The sequence below is a fragment of the Paramisgurnus dabryanus genome, chromosome 14 (genome assembly GCF_030506205.2).
Source record: "Paramisgurnus dabryanus chromosome 14, PD_genome_1.1, whole genome shotgun sequence".
Taxonomy (NCBI): Eukaryota; Metazoa; Chordata; class Actinopteri; order Cypriniformes; family Cobitidae; genus Paramisgurnus; species Paramisgurnus dabryanus.
In genome coordinates, this window is record NC_133350.1 from 32,958,758 (window position 1) to 32,975,366 (window position 16,609).

The 16,609-nt window shown below is 41.3% G+C and overlaps 1 long non-coding RNA gene and 15 other non-coding genes across 19 annotated transcripts; all 16 read right to left on the bottom strand.

Annotated features, from left to right (window-relative positions):
- Positions 1-4,595: 4,595 nt before the first annotated feature.
- LOC135747318 (uncharacterized) lies at positions 4,596-7,972 on the bottom strand. Of its 4 annotated transcripts, none has more exons than XR_010531841.2 (6): positions 6,843-7,972; positions 6,456-6,521; positions 6,318-6,364; positions 6,117-6,167; positions 5,707-5,774; positions 4,596-5,579 (listed from the first exon to the last, which is right to left on the bottom strand). It is a non-coding gene; the product is annotated as an uncharacterized lncRNA (long non-coding RNA). The 4 variants fall into 4 exon arrangements; XR_010531842.2 differs by having other exon boundaries at positions 6,318-6,381; XR_010531840.2 differs by having other exon boundaries at positions 6,318-6,381; positions 6,456-6,540.
- Positions 7,973-8,242: 270 nt separating this feature from the next.
- On the bottom strand, positions 8,243-8,314 carry trnaq-uug (transfer RNA glutamine (anticodon UUG)). Its single transcript has one exon. It is a non-coding gene; the product is annotated as a tRNA-Gln (tRNA).
- Positions 8,315-8,561: 247 nt separating this feature from the next.
- trnaq-uug (transfer RNA glutamine (anticodon UUG)) lies at positions 8,562-8,633 on the bottom strand. Its single transcript has one exon. It is a non-coding gene; the product is annotated as a tRNA-Gln (tRNA).
- Positions 8,634-9,199: 566 nt separating this feature from the next.
- Positions 9,200-9,271, bottom strand: trnaq-uug (transfer RNA glutamine (anticodon UUG)). The gene has a single exon. It is a non-coding gene; the product is annotated as a tRNA-Gln (tRNA).
- Positions 9,272-9,518: 247 nt separating this feature from the next.
- Positions 9,519-9,590, bottom strand: trnaq-uug (transfer RNA glutamine (anticodon UUG)). The gene has a single exon. It is a non-coding gene; the product is annotated as a tRNA-Gln (tRNA).
- A 566-nt stretch (positions 9,591-10,156) lies between these two features.
- On the bottom strand, positions 10,157-10,228 carry trnaq-uug (transfer RNA glutamine (anticodon UUG)). Its single transcript has one exon. It is a non-coding gene; the product is annotated as a tRNA-Gln (tRNA).
- A 566-nt stretch (positions 10,229-10,794) lies between these two features.
- On the bottom strand, positions 10,795-10,866 carry trnaq-uug (transfer RNA glutamine (anticodon UUG)). Its single transcript has one exon. It is a non-coding gene; the product is annotated as a tRNA-Gln (tRNA).
- A 247-nt stretch (positions 10,867-11,113) lies between these two features.
- trnaq-uug (transfer RNA glutamine (anticodon UUG)) lies at positions 11,114-11,185 on the bottom strand. The gene has a single exon. It is a non-coding gene; the product is annotated as a tRNA-Gln (tRNA).
- A 566-nt stretch (positions 11,186-11,751) lies between these two features.
- On the bottom strand, positions 11,752-11,823 carry trnaq-uug (transfer RNA glutamine (anticodon UUG)). The gene has a single exon. It is a non-coding gene; the product is annotated as a tRNA-Gln (tRNA).
- A 566-nt stretch (positions 11,824-12,389) lies between these two features.
- On the bottom strand, positions 12,390-12,461 carry trnaq-uug (transfer RNA glutamine (anticodon UUG)). The gene has a single exon. It is a non-coding gene; the product is annotated as a tRNA-Gln (tRNA).
- Positions 12,462-12,708: 247 nt separating this feature from the next.
- Positions 12,709-12,780, bottom strand: trnaq-uug (transfer RNA glutamine (anticodon UUG)). The gene has a single exon. It is a non-coding gene; the product is annotated as a tRNA-Gln (tRNA).
- A 1,191-nt stretch (positions 12,781-13,971) lies between these two features.
- trnaq-uug (transfer RNA glutamine (anticodon UUG)) lies at positions 13,972-14,043 on the bottom strand. Its single transcript has one exon. It is a non-coding gene; the product is annotated as a tRNA-Gln (tRNA).
- A 566-nt stretch (positions 14,044-14,609) lies between these two features.
- On the bottom strand, positions 14,610-14,681 carry trnaq-uug (transfer RNA glutamine (anticodon UUG)). The gene has a single exon. It is a non-coding gene; the product is annotated as a tRNA-Gln (tRNA).
- An 874-nt stretch (positions 14,682-15,555) lies between these two features.
- trnaq-uug (transfer RNA glutamine (anticodon UUG)) lies at positions 15,556-15,627 on the bottom strand. Its single transcript has one exon. It is a non-coding gene; the product is annotated as a tRNA-Gln (tRNA).
- Positions 15,628-16,193: 566 nt separating this feature from the next.
- Positions 16,194-16,265, bottom strand: trnaq-uug (transfer RNA glutamine (anticodon UUG)). The gene has a single exon. It is a non-coding gene; the product is annotated as a tRNA-Gln (tRNA).
- Positions 16,266-16,512: 247 nt separating this feature from the next.
- On the bottom strand, positions 16,513-16,584 carry trnaq-uug (transfer RNA glutamine (anticodon UUG)). The gene has a single exon. It is a non-coding gene; the product is annotated as a tRNA-Gln (tRNA).
- Positions 16,585-16,609: the final 25 nt, after the last annotated feature.

Sequence of the window (16,609 nt, forward strand, 5' to 3'; positions counted from 1 at the left end):
CTTTCCAGTTCTTCCTGCGTGCGCTAAGCACATGAGGCATTATTGGAAGGACCCACTCGACCTTAAACATGGTCTCGCCGGCCTCAAGGTAAAGGATGTGGCGGCTCTCGGCTTGGGCGACCCGCCCGCGGTCGAGCCGTCGATCGCCAGACACCTCAACCCAGTCCAGTGTGGGCTGCTCGCCCGCCGAAGCCGGTCTTGCCAAACAAGATGGACCACTTTTCTGTCTCGGTTCTACAGGCCTCATATAAGTCCTCGGCTTTGGCGGTAAGGGCTCTTAATGTTTCCTCGCTCCTTTCCGCCTACCAGGCGGAGAATTTGGAAGACTTGGGTGCTCAGCTGGACAAAGGGGCACCCTCGCCGACCTTGTGGAAGGAGATCCTGATGGTAAACGACCTGGTTCTCCGTAACGCTCGGCAGGCAGTCCAGGCTTGCGGGCGTACGATGGCGCTTTCTGTGGCGGGGAAGCGTGTGCTTTGGCTCAACCTGTCAGGCCTCCCTGACAGCAAGAAGAGGCGAATCGCTGGTGCCCCAGTTGAACCTGGCCAGGCTCTTTTCGGTCCCGCTGTCGCTTTGATGCAGCAACGGTGTGACGATAAAAAGAAAGAGGACAAGGCTTTCAAGCTCTGCCTTCCCAGGAAGGCAAACCCACATCAGGTGCCCCCTGTTCGTGTGCCTAACCCCCCGGCTACGGGTCGGAACCCGCATCACAGCAAGGAGAGACCCCGCCACAAACCCTCTCCACGGCAGGACTGTAGCAGTGCCCGATTGGGTCATGAGAACAATCATGCAGGTCTACAGACTACAGTTTGTCAGAAAACCCCCGCTTTTCAACGGTATTCTCTTCTCTCACACAGTGGAGAATTCCGCTCACATTCTGACAGAGGAAATCTCCTCTCTCCTAATAAAGGGAGCGATTCAGGTAGTGCCCCCGATCTGATAAATCAGGGTTTTTATTCTCGTTATTTCCTGGTTCCAAAGAAGGACGGCTCTCTCCGCCCTATCTTAGACCTCAGAGTGTTGAACAAACATTTAAGGAAATACAATTTCAGAATGTTAACTCACGGTTCTCTGGCCCAAGCCATAAAACAGAACGACTGATTCACCTCAGTCGATCTGAAGCATGCTTTTTACCACATAAGCATTTATCTGCCTCACAGGAAGTTTCTGCGTTTTGCATATCAAAACATATGTTACGAATTCACAGTTCTTCCTTTCGGTCTCTCTCTCAGCCCTCGGACGTTCTGTCTGTGCACGGAGGCGGCTCTCGCCCCTCTAAGAATGTCAGGTCTACGGATTTTGACATACATAGACGATTGGCTCATCATAGCCGAGTCGAAAGAGAAAGTGCAGAGGGAAACCCACCATGTGCTCTCTCATATCACGTCCCTGGGTTTCAGAGTGAATGTGAACAAAAGCAATTTCACACCCAGTCAGAGTGTGAATTTTCTGGGGTTGGAACTGAACTCGGTCTCCATGCGAGCGCATCTTTCTCAGGAGTGCGTCCGCGCTTTAATGAATTGTGTGTCACAGTTCAGAGAGGGGGAGAGAGTGCAGTATCGTTCATGCCTCTGATTACAGGGTCTTATGGCCTCAGCTATTCAGGTTTTGCCCCTGGGTCTCCTGAGAATGAGACCATTCATGAAATGGGTTTTGTCATTACATTTCAGCCCGTTACGCGATCTCTGTCGCGGTGTCACAGTGATGCGCACCTGTTCGGCAGCTCTGCGCTGCTGGAGGAACGCAGACTTTTACGCACAGGGGACACCCTTGCAGACAGTTATGCTGCGAAAAGTCGTGACGACAGATGCGTCCCTAACGGGGTGGGGTGCAACCCAGGAGGGCAGAACGGTGAACGGGCTGCGGTCGAGCGGTCTCCATTCAGCGTACAAAAATTATTTGGAGCTCCTTACCATATGGAAAGCTCTGAATCATTTTCTGCCGCCTCTGCAGGGGCATCACATGCTCGTTCGCTGCAACAATACTACAGCTGTGGCATACATCAATCGCCAGGGCGGTGTACGCTCATCGAAACTCCACAATCTAGCTCACAAGCTGTTAGTGTGGAGCAAGGGGGTTTTCGTTACGCGCGACTCATGTTCCGGGCATTATGAACAAAGGCGTGGATCTTCTGTCAAGGGGAAACCCTCTTTACGGGGACTGGCGTCTCCACCCACAAGTGGTGTGTGCGATATGGAGGCGATTCGGACAGGCAACCGTAGATCTGTTCGCCTCGCACGAAAATGCACATTGTCCTATGTTCTTCTCGCTAAAGGACTCACCCCTCGGTAAAAATCTGTCCCTGAATGAGACCTCTCCATGGAGCTGGACGCCCTGTCTCAATACCCCTTTGAGCCCCTGGGTGTTATTTCCTTGAAGCTGCTGTCTTTTAAGGTAGCTCTGCTCTTGGCTCTAACATCAGCTAAATGTGTTAGCAAACTGCATGCATTTTCTGTACACCCTTCTTGCACTAAATTCTCTCTGAGTGGAGATAAGGTTTTCCTAAACCTAACCCGGCATTTATGCCTAAGTGCTTCCCTGCGTTCACATAGGAGGTGGTGGGGCTGTCCGCTTTTCACCCTCCACCTTTTTCCTCTGTGGAGGATCAGAGGCTTAATGCTCTATGTCCTGTTTGTGCATTACAGACGTATATCGACAGGACTAGGGTTTTCCGGAAGAGTGACCAGCTCTTTATCTCATGGGCGCCCCCTCACAGAGGGAATCCCGTATCTAGCAACGCCTCTCACATTGGCTTGTGGACGCGATTGCCTTGGCATACGAATCGAAGGGAGTGCAACCACATGGGAATATCAGAGCTCATTCTACAAGAGGCGTGGCCACCTCTTGGGCTTTGTTTAGGGGAGTTTCACTGCAGGACATCTGCTTTGCTGCGAGCTGGGCTTCTCCCCACACATTTGTCCGTTATTATCGGTTGGATGTTACTAAAACCTCAGTAGCACACTCCGTTTTGGGTGTAGGGTCATCATAGCCCTTCACTGCTGCATACCTTTTTCTTACTGTTGTCATTATAGTAGGAACAAAGCGCTTACGGGTTTTGAGTCGTTCATGTTACCAAGCATGCATTCACATCCCTGCCCTAGTTTGTTTTTTGCATTTATGGGTTTCCCTAGGGTGTGCTTTTTACATATTTTCTGCCTTGCATGCGGACTACAGCCACTTGTGTGTGTGTGTGAGGCACATTATTATAGGATGTGTCGGGCACCGTCCCCTGGGGGTGACCGTACCCTTTTTGTACTGGCTGTCATACCTTACTGCGAGTGTGTTGGGCAATCGGGGAGCTGTCCATGTCTCTCCCATAGGTGGATCTCGAACATGAGATGATGAAAGAGAACAATAGGTTACTTTCGTAACCCCAGTTCTCTGAAATATCGAGTGGAAAGATCCACCAGCTTTGCCCCGCTTGCCGCACGAGAAGCGAATACACTTACTGAGGAGGAGCAGCGCGCATTGGCCTTATATGCCAACAGGTAAGAGGGTGTGGTCTTACCTGGCATTGGCTGCGCACTTCTGTCTGTCTAGCCAGACTTGGTGCAATTGGATGCTTCTGTAGAGGTCAGGTACGGATGCCCTTCCCATAGGTGGATCTCTCCACTCGATGTTTCAGAGAACCGGGGTTACGAAAGTAACCTATTGTTTCTAAAACTCCTTAATAACAAACTGCTGTGAAAGTGCTGGATCTCATAAACATTATTTACAGAAAATAGACTTTTTAGTAGTTAATTAATTAGGTGAGGATCTTTACCATTATGTACCAACCACCACAGAATTACACTATTAACTTTACATGTTCATAACAAATGTGATCTGTTAAAACAGGGAAAAACCTAGCAAGCAAAAAGTCAAGGGTCAAGAGTCCAACTAAAACAAACAGTAATCACAATAATGGTGACTTAAAATTAAACAAAACATCAACATCTAAACCTAATAAGTGAATTGTGTTTTCTACAGCAATATATTTACTGAACATTCAGAAATAATGTTTTATAAAATAATAAAATGCAATGTTTCTCTATCATTTACATAACAATCAAACAAGTCAATATAATAAACAGTTGTTGTTTTAAACATTGTGTGAACATTAAAACATGACATTGTCATAACGTTTAAAAATGGTAAAATGTAACATTCCTCTAACGTTCAGACAACACAAAAATTTTCTTAGAATGTCACGGAGTGACTTAGGGCGGAAACAAAAATGGAGAGGAGAGGTTCCGCCCGGAGCGTATTTTTCAAACCCACGTTTACTTCCTGGTTCTCCATGGCGACAAAATCAGGCTTGATTCGCTACAGGTGCATGAATGAGGCAGCGATTATTGACTGGGCGGGTCATAGGAGTACTGGATACTTTATGACACCATAAAACCAAATTGAAGCCATCTACTGGGTGACACATGGGTTCATGGAGTGAGAATTATTTAAAGAAGAGGATCTTTAACTTTTCTCAAAATGATCTTCTCCAGTTCCACAAAAAGCTCTGTACAGGCTCTTGTCAACAACTAAGGTTCCACCGAGACTTGATCTCGGATCACTGGATTCAAAGTCCAGAGTGCTAACCACCCAGATAGCAATTTTGTTCCGGCCCAGCTCCGGCCCACACAACCAGTTTTTCCTCGGCCCACATACAACGAAGAATGACGGCCCTACAGTGGCCCAGTTCTGAATTACGGACAAAGGCCACACATGGGCCACAACTGGCCCATGTCTCTGACAGAAAATAGCCCATAATTGGCCCAAACCTGGGCCAGAACAGGTTATAACATCGGTACCAGTTCTCAGCCATAGGTCAACCATATTAAAACCAGCATTTAACCAGAACTTCCAAAACTGAGCCATAACTCAGCCTAATCTTGCCCAAATTATATTAATAAATAAATCACACGAAAAATTACTTTCAAATTGTTTGCCTTTTTATTAATCAATAGCACACAAGTCAATAACACTACAACATTGTATTTGTTAAAACTCTTCTAGTATAAACTGCCAGCAATAAACAAAAATACTAGTTTGTTCAAATACATTATTGGCATGAATCTACCAACAACTTAAATTACAAAGCAATTTCATCCTTAGTAAACAAACAAAAGTTTAGAACAAACTGATAATAAAAAAACCTTTGTGACAGTTACATTTGTGTGTTAAACGTAGCTTGCCCAAATTGCCAGCTATACACAAGTTCATTGAAATTAATATATAAGCATGAATAGAAATTTAAATGAATTACCATGGGTAAATACAAGTTTAAACCAAACTGAACTTAAAAGTTAGTTAATTAGAAACTTCATGTGTATGTGAAACCAACTCTACAGCCAGCCAGCCAGCAAAGATACAAGGTCCAGTTAAAGTATAAGCATGATTCTAACTTAGGTAATTTCAAATAAAACGAAAAATTAAAACAATACAATTCATAAAAATGAAACAAACAATCAAACACTAATAATAATCTATGTGTATGAGAAAGTGTTCCTATTCAGGATTGTCCTCAACAAGAAGTACTGCTTTCCAGCCTATCTTTTCTTCTCAGCTCCTCTTTCCATAGATGTAAACATTACAGCAGCCCACTGTTATATAAAAGAAAACAGATGCAAATCAATAATTGTTATGAAGCAAAAGCCATATAATAAAGTTATTAAAAGCATAATGGTATACTTTAAAACAAACAGTTAGATAAACAATTAGAAGATGAACCTTTTAGGATGAACTGCTTCTGTTTTCTTCCTCAAGTTGCTTTGGATGAAAATGGCTGCGTTGAATGTCTAAATAAAATGAAACATAGCTTAGACCTTAAAGATGTACTTTTCATTTAGATACAAAGCAAATGAGCAAATGAGATATGTTATAAGCATGTATTTAAAATATATTATATTAGGAATATCTCCATTATTAGTTAACAAGAAAATTTAGTCAAATCAATATAAATGAAAGAGAGAAGAACCATATACTGCACGTCTAAGGTCTTCACAATTGCTGTCATACTTTATCCACATATGAGAAATTCAGCTTTGCAGAAATAATTCTAAAGATTTGTCAAGTATTGATTTTGGAAGCAATTAAATTAACATTAAATTAAATGGTGGCCCTGATGTACTGTCACTAACCTGAATGTCACCTCCTCCTGTCCTGTCAGCATCCTTGTCCCACCTCTTTACCTTAAGCAAACACAGCAGATGATTAACAGAAAATAATTTCACAGTATTCCATATATTCAAAATATTTGTATTTTTACCATTTTCCTTTGTATTCAACAATGCAATTCGTGTAACTAAAGTAATGTTAGGCTATGGTCAGTTCTTACTCACCTAATGAATGAAACCACTGTCCAGCCCTCTGTATTTATCTGCTTTCACTGAAATCACAATGTGACTATTTAGCCATATAGAGCAATCTTTTGATAATAAACACAAAGATGCAAACATAAGCCTCAATATTTAATTTACCTTAATGTGTCTATTTGAATATACACCCCATCATCCTTCTCTTGTCCCACTCCAGAGTCTTCATGTCTTGATGAACACAGACACACTTTCATCAAAAAAGGAAATTAAACGTTACAGAAATACATTTTAAAATATGTTTTTTATATAAATGTTCTAACATCAGGAAGACCAGATAACCAAATTTGATTACTTCATTATAATATGATCACAGTTATTCTTAACCTGATAGAAAACAGCTAATTAAATATCAATATAACGTAAATTGTCACACATTACGTTACACACGAATCACGTAAACGTTTGCAATCCTTTATACGTTTGTAAGACATTTAAACAAAAACATTTTTATGATTGTAAAAGTTTAAATATTTAAGTTCAGGTACTTACTATCTTTCATCCTGCTGCCTTTGAAATCTGTGTGTCCGTTATGATTGATTGACGCGGTGTAACTGCTACTCCGACGGTAACCCCGCCTATTGGTTAATTTGATTGGCTGCCGCTCGGCTTCCGGTAACAGGAAAGCTCGTCTTCTGTTATGTGATTGGCCAGTGGCACTCGCCTTTTTTGATTTGATTGGCCATCTCAATCATTTTTGACAAGGTGTTCAACGTAATGCTGAGTTGCAGGAACTGAGAAACGGATGACGTTAAAATACCGCGAGAGTGATTTGAAATCAGAATGCTGTCCATGATCTTTCGAGTCGCTCTCGCAGTACTTTGATGTCATCCGCGTGTAGGTTCTTGTTGCACTTCATAAATAAACTGCGCATCCTTAACGTAACGTGAAGGTTAACAATACATTTAGTTTATTTCTGCAGTATCTAACATTTGATTGTACACAATGATAGTTTTACTTAGTCATTGAAGTCAGAAATCTTCAGCACAGTAACGTTTATTTCTGCAGTATCTAACATCTGATTGTACACAATGATAGTTTAGTCATTGAAGTCAGAAATCTTCAGCAGGAATAAACTCCTGCTATAATGAAAATCGCGCAAAAGCAAGTTTAAATAGAAACGATCCATGGTGCTTCTCAAAGCAACGTTATAGAAACTTTTAAATTCAGAAAGAAAAACTTTTGGAAGTTCAGGGTCATTTGAACAAAATAATCTTGACCCATGATCTGAAGGCAAGTTTATGTGATTGAAATGTAGACAAACATTATTGTCCAAATATATTAGGTTCTTTTAATACAAAACTAACATTTTACTTAATAAAGGTTAAATTAACATTAAGATTAAGATAGCCTGAAAATCCTTCAATTCTTCTAATTATTTATTATAAATCAGTATTTTAAATGTGGCTTACAATCACTAGACTGATCTGGGCCAGAATCACTACACTGATCTGGGCCACATACCTCCCAATCACAACTGGCCCAAATTTTATCTGCCATCATGGATCCAGTGCCATCATTGCCACACCTGGCCCATACTTGGCTGACATGTTGCATGCCGTTGCCGGCAGCACGCCAGCAGTGCCATCATGAGGCCACATTCGGGCCGAGTCCGTCTGCTATCTGGGCATTACACCATGGAACCAGACGGCAACAAAACCCTGCTGGATCCAAAATTGTAAATTTCCAACCAATGCACCATCCGAGCTACTGTTAAAAGTTAAATTGTGGATTGCTAAACATGACACCATAAAACCAAATTGAAGCCATCTACTGGGTGACACATGGGTTCATGGAGTGAGAATTATTTGATGAAGTGGATATTTAACTTTTCTCAAAATTATCTTCTCCAGTTACACAAACAGTTCTGTACAGGCTTTTGTCAACAACTAAGGTTCCACCGAGACTTGAACTCGGATCACTGGATTCAAAGTCCAGAGTGCTAACCATTACACCATGGAACCAAACGGCAACAAAGCTCTGCCTGACCCAAATTTGTAAATTTCCAACCAATGCACCATCCGAGCTACTGTTAAAAGTTAAATTGTGGATTGCTAAACATGACACCATAAAACCAAATTGAAGCCATCTACTGGGCGACACATGGGTTCATGGACTGAGAATTATTTGATGAAGTGGATATTTAACTTTTCTCAAAACTATCTTCTCCAGTTCCACAAACAGTTCTGTACAGGCTTTTGTCAACAACTAAGGTTCCACCGAGACTTGAACTCGGATCACTGGATTCAAAGTCCAGAGTGCTAACCATTACACCATGGAACCAGACGGTAACAAAACCCTGCTGAATCCAAAATTGTAAATTTCCAACCAATGCACCATCCGAGCTACTGTTAAAAGTTAAATTGTGGATTGCTAAACATGACACCATAAAACCAAATTGAAGCCATCTACTGGGTGACACATGGGTTCATGGAGTGAGAATTATTTGATGAAGTGGATATTTAACTTTTCTCAAAATCATCTTCTCCAGTTCCACAAACAGTTCTGTACAGGCTTTTGTCAACAACTAAGGTTCCACCGAGACTTGAACTCGGTTCACTGGATTCAAAGTCCAGATTGCTAACCATTACACCATGGAACCAGACGGCAATAAAACCCTGCTGGACCCAAATTTGTAAATTTCCAACCAATGCACCATCCGAGCTACTGTTAAAAGTTAAATTATGGATTGCTAAACATGACACCATAAAACCAAATTGAAGCCATCTACTGGGTGACACATGGGTTCATGGAGTGAGAATTATTTGATGAAGTGGATATTTAACTTTTCTCAAAATTATCTTCTCCAGTTCCACAAACAGTTCTGTACAGGCTTTTGTCAACAACTAAGGTTCCACCGAGATTTGAACTCGGATCACTGGATTCAAAGTCCAGAGTGCTAACCATTACACCATGGAACCAAACGGCAACAAAGCTCTGCCTGACCCAAATTTGTAAATTTCCAACCAATGCACCATCCGAGCTACTGTTAAAAGTTAAATTGTGGATTGCTAAACATGACACCATAAAACCAAATTGAAGCCATCTACTGGGTGACACATGGGTTCATGGAGTGAGAATTATTTGATGAAGAGGATCTTTAACTTTTCTCAAAATGATCTTCTCCAGTTCCACAAAAAGCTCTGTACAGGCTCTTGTCAACAACTAAGGTTCCACCGAGACTTGAACTCGGATCACTGGATTCAAAGTCCAGAGTGCTAACCATTACACCATGGAACCAAAAGGCAACAAAGCTCTGCCTGACCCAAATTTGTAAATTTCCAACCAATGCACCATCCGAGCTACTGTTAAAAGTTAAATTGTGGATTGCTACACATGACACCATAAAACCAAATTGAAGCCATCTACTGGGTGACACATGGGTTCATGGAGTGAGAATTATTTGATGAAGTGGATATTTAACTTTTCTCAAAATTATCTTCTCCAGTTCCACAAAAAGCTCTGTACAGGCTCTTGTCAACAACTAAGGTTCTACCGAGACGTGAACTCGGATCACTGGATTCAAAGTCCAGAGTGCTAACCATTACACCATGGAACCAAAAGGCAACAAAGCTCTGCCTGACCCAAATTTGTAAATTTCCAACCAATGCACCATCCGAGCTACTGTTAAAAGTTAAATTGTGGATTGCTAAACATGACACCATAAAACCAAATTGAAGCCATCTACTGGGCGACACATGGGTTCATGGACTGAGAATTATTTGATGAAGTGGATATTTAACTTTTCTCAAAACTATCTTCTCCAGTTCCACAAACAGTTCTGTACAGGCTTTTGTCAACAACTAAGGTTCCACCGAGACTTGAACTCGGATCACTGGATTCAAAGTCCAGAGTGCTAACCATTACACCATGGAACCAGACGGTAACAAAACCCTGCTGAATCCAAAATTGTAAATTTCCAACCAATGCACCATCCGAGCTACTGTTAAAAGTTAAATTGTGGATTGCTAAACATGACACCATAAAACCAAATTGAAGCCATCTACTGGGTGACACATGGGTTCATGGAGTGAGAATTATTTGATGAAGTGGATATTTAACTTTTCTCAAAATCATCTTCTCCAGTTCCACAAACAGTTCTGTACAGGCTTTTGTCAACAACTAAGGTTCCACCGAGACTTGAACTCGGTTCACTGGATTCAAAGTCCAGATTGCTAACCATTACACCATGGAACCAGACGGCAATAAAACCCTGCTGGACCCAAATTTGTAAATTTCCAACCAATGCACCATCCGAGCTACTGTTAAAAGTTAAATTATGGATTGCTAAACATGACACCATAAAACCAAATTGAAGCCATCTACTGGGTGACACATGGGTTCATGGAGTGAGAATTATTTGATGAAGTGGATATTTAACTTTTCTCAAAATTATCTTCTCCAGTTCCACAAACAGTTCTGTACAGGCTTTTGTCAACAACTAAGGTTCCACCGAGATTTGAACTCGGATCACTGGATTCAAAGTCCAGAGTGCTAACCATTACACCATGGAACCAAACGGCAACAAAGCTCTGCCTGACCCAAATTTGTAAATTTCCAACCAATGCACCATCCGAGCTACTGTTAAAAGTTAAATTGTGGATTGCTAAACATGACACCATAAAACCAAATTGAAGCCATCTACTGGGTGACACATGGGTTCATGGAGTGAGAATTATTTGATGAAGAGGATCTTTAACTTTTCTCAAAATGATCTTCTCCAGTTCCACAAAAAGCTCTGTACAGGCTCTTGTCAACAACTAAGGTTCCACCGAGACTTGAACTCGGATCACTGGATTCAAAGTCCAGAGTGCTAACCATTACACCATGGAACCAAAAGGCAACAAAGCTCTGCCTGACCCAAATTTGTAAATTTCCAACCAATGCACCATCCGAGCTACTGTTAAAAGTTAAATTGTGGATTGCTACACATGACACCATAAAACCAAATTGAAGCCATCTACTGGGTGACACATGGGTTCATGGAGTGAGAATTATTTGATGAAGTGGATATTTAACTTTTCTCAAAATTATCTTCTCCAGTTCCACAAAAAGCTCTGTACAGGCTCTTGTCAACAACTAAGGTTCCACCGAGACGTGAACTCGGATCACTGGATTCAAAGTCCAGAGTGCTAACCATTACACCATGGAACCAAAAGGCAACAAAGCTCTGCCTGACCCAAATTTGTAAATTTCCAACCAATGCACCATCCGAGCTACTGTTAAAAGTTAAATTGTGGATTGCTAAACATGACACCATAAAACCAAATTGAAGCCATCTACTGGGCGACACATGGGTTCATGGACTGAGAATTATTTGATGAAGTGGATATTTAACTTTTCTCAAAACTATCTTCTCCAGTTCCACAAACAGTTCTGTACAGGCTTTTGTCAACAACTAAGGTTCCACCGAGACTTGAACTCGGATCACTGGATTCAAAGTCCAGAGTGCTAACCATTACACCATGGAACCAGACGGTAACAAAACCCTGCTGAATCCAAAATTGTAAATTTCCAACCAATGCACCATCCGAGCTACTGTTAAAAGTTAAATTGTGGATTGCTAAACATGACACCATAAAACCAAATTGAAGCCATCTACTGGGTGACACATGGGTTCATGGAGTGAGAATTATTTGATGAAGTGGATATTTAACTTTTCTCAAAATCATCTTCTCCAGTTCCACAAACAGTTCTGTACAGGCTTTTGTCAACAACTAAGGTTCCACCGAGACTTGAACTCGGTTCACTGGATTCAAAGTCCAGATTGCTAACCATTACACCATGGAACCAGACGGCAATAAAACCCTGCTGGACCCAAATTTGTAAATTTCCAACCAATGCACCATCCGAGCTACTGTTAAAAGTTAAATTATGGATTGCTAAACATGACACCATAAAACCAAATTGAAGCCATCTACTGGGTGACACATGGGTTCATGGAGTGAGAATTATTTGATGAAGTGGATATTTAACTTTTCTCAAAATTATCTTCTCCAGTTCCACAAACAGTTCTGTACAGGCTTTTGTCAACAACTAAGGTTCCACCGAGATTTGAACTCGGATCACTGGATTCAAAGTCCAGAGTGCTAACCATTACACCATGGAACCAAACGGCAACAAAGCTCTGCCTGACCCAAATTTGTAAATTTCCAACCAATGCACCATCCGAGCTACTGTTAAAAGTTAAATTGTGGATTGCTAAACATGACACCATAAAACCAAATTGAAGCCATCTACTGGGTGACACATGGGTTCATGGAGTGAGAATTATTTGATGAAGAGGATCTTTAACTTTTCTCAAAATGATCTTCTCCAGTTCCACAAAAAGCTCTGTACAGGCTCTTGTCAACAACTAAGGTTCCACCGAGACTTGAACTCGGATCACTGGATTCAAAGTCCAGAGTGCTAACCATTACACCATGGAACCAAAAGGCAACAAAGCTCTGCCTGACCCAAATTTGTAAATTTCCAACCAATGCACCATCCGAGCTACTGTTAAAAGTTAAATTGTGGATTGCTACACATGACACCATAAAACCAAATTGAAGCCATCTACTGGGTGACACATGGGTTCATGGAGTGAGAATTATTTGATGAAGTGGATATTTAACTTTTCTCAAAATTATCTTCTCCAGTTCCACAAAAAGCTCTGTACAGGCTCTTGTCAACAACTAAGGTTCCACCGAGACGTGAACTCGGATCACTGGATTCAAAGTCCAGAGTGCTAACCATTACACCATGGAACCAAAAGGCAACAAAGCTCTGCCTGACCCAAATTTGTAAATTTCCAACCAATGCACCATCCGAGCTACTGTTAAAAGTTAAATTGTGGATTGCTAAACATGACACCATAAAACCAAATTGAAGCCATCTACTGGGTGACACATGGGTTCATGGAGTGAGAATTATTTGATGAAGTGGATATTTAACTTTTCTCAAAATTATCTTCTCCAGTTCCACAAACAGTTTTGTACAGGCTTTTTTCAACAACTAAGGTTCCACCGAGATTTGAACTCGGATCACTGGATTCAAAGCCCAGAGTGCAAACCATTACACCATGGAACCACATGGCAACAAAACCCTGCTGGACCCAAATTTGTAAATTTCCAACCAATGCACCATCAGGTCTACTGTAAAGAGTTAAAGTGTGGATTGCTAAACATGACACCATAAAACCAAATTGAAGCCATCTACTGTGTGACACATGGGTTCATGGAGTGAGAATTATTTGATGTAGTGGATATTTAACTTTTCTCAAAATGATCTTCCAGTTCCACAAACAGTTCTGTACAGGCTTTTGTCAACGACTAAGGTTCCAGCGAGACTTGAACTCAGATCGCTGGACATAAAGTGCAGAGTGCTAACCATTACACAATGGAACCACACAGCAATGACACTCTGCCTGACCCAAAATTGTAAATTTCCAACCAATGCACCATCAGAGCTACTGTTAAAAGTTAAAGTGTGGAGTGCTAAACATGACATCATGAAACCATCTACTGGGTGACACATGGGTTCATGGAGTGAGAATTATTTGATGAAGTGGATATTTAACTTTTCTCAAAATTATCTTCTCCAGTTCCACAAACAGTTCTGTACAGGCTTTTGTCAACAACTAAGGTTCCACCGAGACTTGAACTCGGATCACTGGATTCAAAGTCCAGAGTGCTAACCATTACACCATGGAACCAAACAGCAACAAAGCTCTGCCTGACCCAAATTTGTAAATTTCCAACCAATGCACCATCCGAGCTACTGTTAAAAGTTAAATTGTGGATTGCTAAACATGACACCATAAAACCAAATTGAAGCCATCTACTGGGTGACACGTGGGTTCATGGAGTGAGAATTATTTGATGAAGTGGATATTTAACTTTTCTCAAAATCATCTTCTCCAGTTCCACAAACAGTTCTGTACAGGCTTTTGTCAACAACTAAGGTTCCACCGAGACTTGAACTCGGTTCACTGGATTCAAAGTCCAGATTGCTAACCATTACACCATGGAACCAGACAGCAATAAAACCCTGCTGGACCCAAATTTGTAAATTTCCAACCAATGCACCATCCGAGCTACTGTTAAAAGTTAAATTGTGGATTGCTAAACATGACACCATAAAACCAAATTGAAGCCATCTACTGGGTGACACATGGGTTCATGGAGTGAGAATTATTTGATGAAGTGGATATTTAACTTTTCTCAAAATTATCTTCTCCAGTTCCACAAACAGTTCTGTACAGGCTTTTGTCAACAACTAAGGTTCCACCGAGATTTGAACTCGGATCACTGGATTCAAAGTCCAGAGTGCTAACCATTACACCATGGAACCAAACGGCAACAAAGCTCTGCCTGACCCAAATTTGTAAATTTCCAACCAATGCACCATCCGAGCTACTGTTAAAAGTTAAATTGTGGATTGCTAAACATGACACCATAAAACCAAATTGAAGCCATCTACTGGGTGACACATGGGTTCATGGAGTGAGAATTATTTGATGAAGAGGATCTTTAACTTTTCTCAAAATGATCTTCTCCAGTTCCACAAAAAGCTCTGTACAGGCTCTTGTCAACAACTAAGGTTCCACCGAGACTTGAACTCGGATCACTGGATTCAAAGTCCAGATTGCTAACCATTACACCATGGAACCAGACGGCAATAAAACCCTGCTGGACCCAAATTTGTAAATTTCCAACCAATGCACCATCCGAGCTACTGTTAAAAGTTACATTGTGGATTGCTAAACATGACACCATAAAACCAAATTGAAGCCATCTACTGGGTGACACATGGGTTCATGGAGTGAGAATTATTTGATGAAGTGGATATTTAACTTTTCTCAAAATTATCTTCTCCAGTTCCACAAACAGTTCTGTACAGGCTTTTGTCAACAACTAAGGTTCCACCGAGACTTGAACTCAGATCGCTGGACATAAAGTGCAGAGTGCTAACCATTACACAATGGAACCACACAGCAATGACACTCTGCCTGACCCAAAATTGTAAATTTCCAACCAATGCACCATCAGAGCTACTGTTAAAAGTTAAAGTGTGGAGTGCTAAACATGACATCATGAAACCATCTACTGGGTGACACATGGGTTCATGGAGTGAGAATTATTTGATGAAGTGGATATTTAACTTTTCTCAAAATTATCTTCTCCAGTTCCACAAACAGTTCTGTACAGGCTTTTGTCAACAACTAAGGTTCCACCGAGACTTGAACTCGGATCACTGGATTCAAAGTCCAGAGTGCTAACCATTACACCATGGAACCAAACAGCAACAAAGCTCTGCCTGACCCAAATTTGTAAATTTCCAACCAATGCACCATCCGAGCTACTGTTAAAAGTTAAATTGTGGATTGCTAAACATGACACCATAAAACCAAATTGAAGCCATCTACTGGGTGACACGTGGGTTCATGGAGTGAGAATTATTTGATGAAGTGGATATTTAACTTTTCTCAAAATCATCTTCTCCAGTTCCACAAACAGTTCTGTACAGGCTTTTGTCAACAACTAAGGTTCCACCGAGACTTGAACTCGGTTCACTGGATTCAAAGTCCAGATTGCTAACCGTTACACCATGGAACCAGACGGCAATAAAACCCTGCTGGACCCAAATTTGTAAATTTCCAACCAATGCACCATCCGAGCTACTGTTAAAAGTTAAATTGTGGATTGCTAAACATGACACCATAAAACCAAATTGAAGCCATCTACTGGGTGACACATGGGTTCATGGAGTGAGAATTATTTGATGAAGTGGATATTTAACTTTTCTCAAAATTATCTTCTCCAGTTCCACAAACAGTTCTGTACAGGCTTTTGTCAACAACTAAGGTTCCACCGAGATTTGAACTCGGATCACTGGATTCAAAGTCCAGAGTGCTAACCATTACACCATGGAACCAAACGGCAACAAAGCTCTGCCTGACCCAAATTTGTAAATTTCCAACTAATGCACCATCCGAGCTACTGTTAAAAGTTAAATTGTGGATTGCTAAACATGACACCATAAAACCAAATTGAAGCCATCTACTGGGTGACACATGGGTTCATGGAGTGAGAATTATTTGATGAAGAGGATCTTTAACTTTTCTCAAAATGATCTTCTCCATTTCCACAAAAAGCTCTGTACAGGCTCTTGTCAACAACTAAGGTTCCACCGAGACTTGAACTCGGATCACTGGATTCAAAGTCCAGAGTGCTAACCATTACACCATGGAACCAAAAGGCAACAAAGCTCTGCCTGAC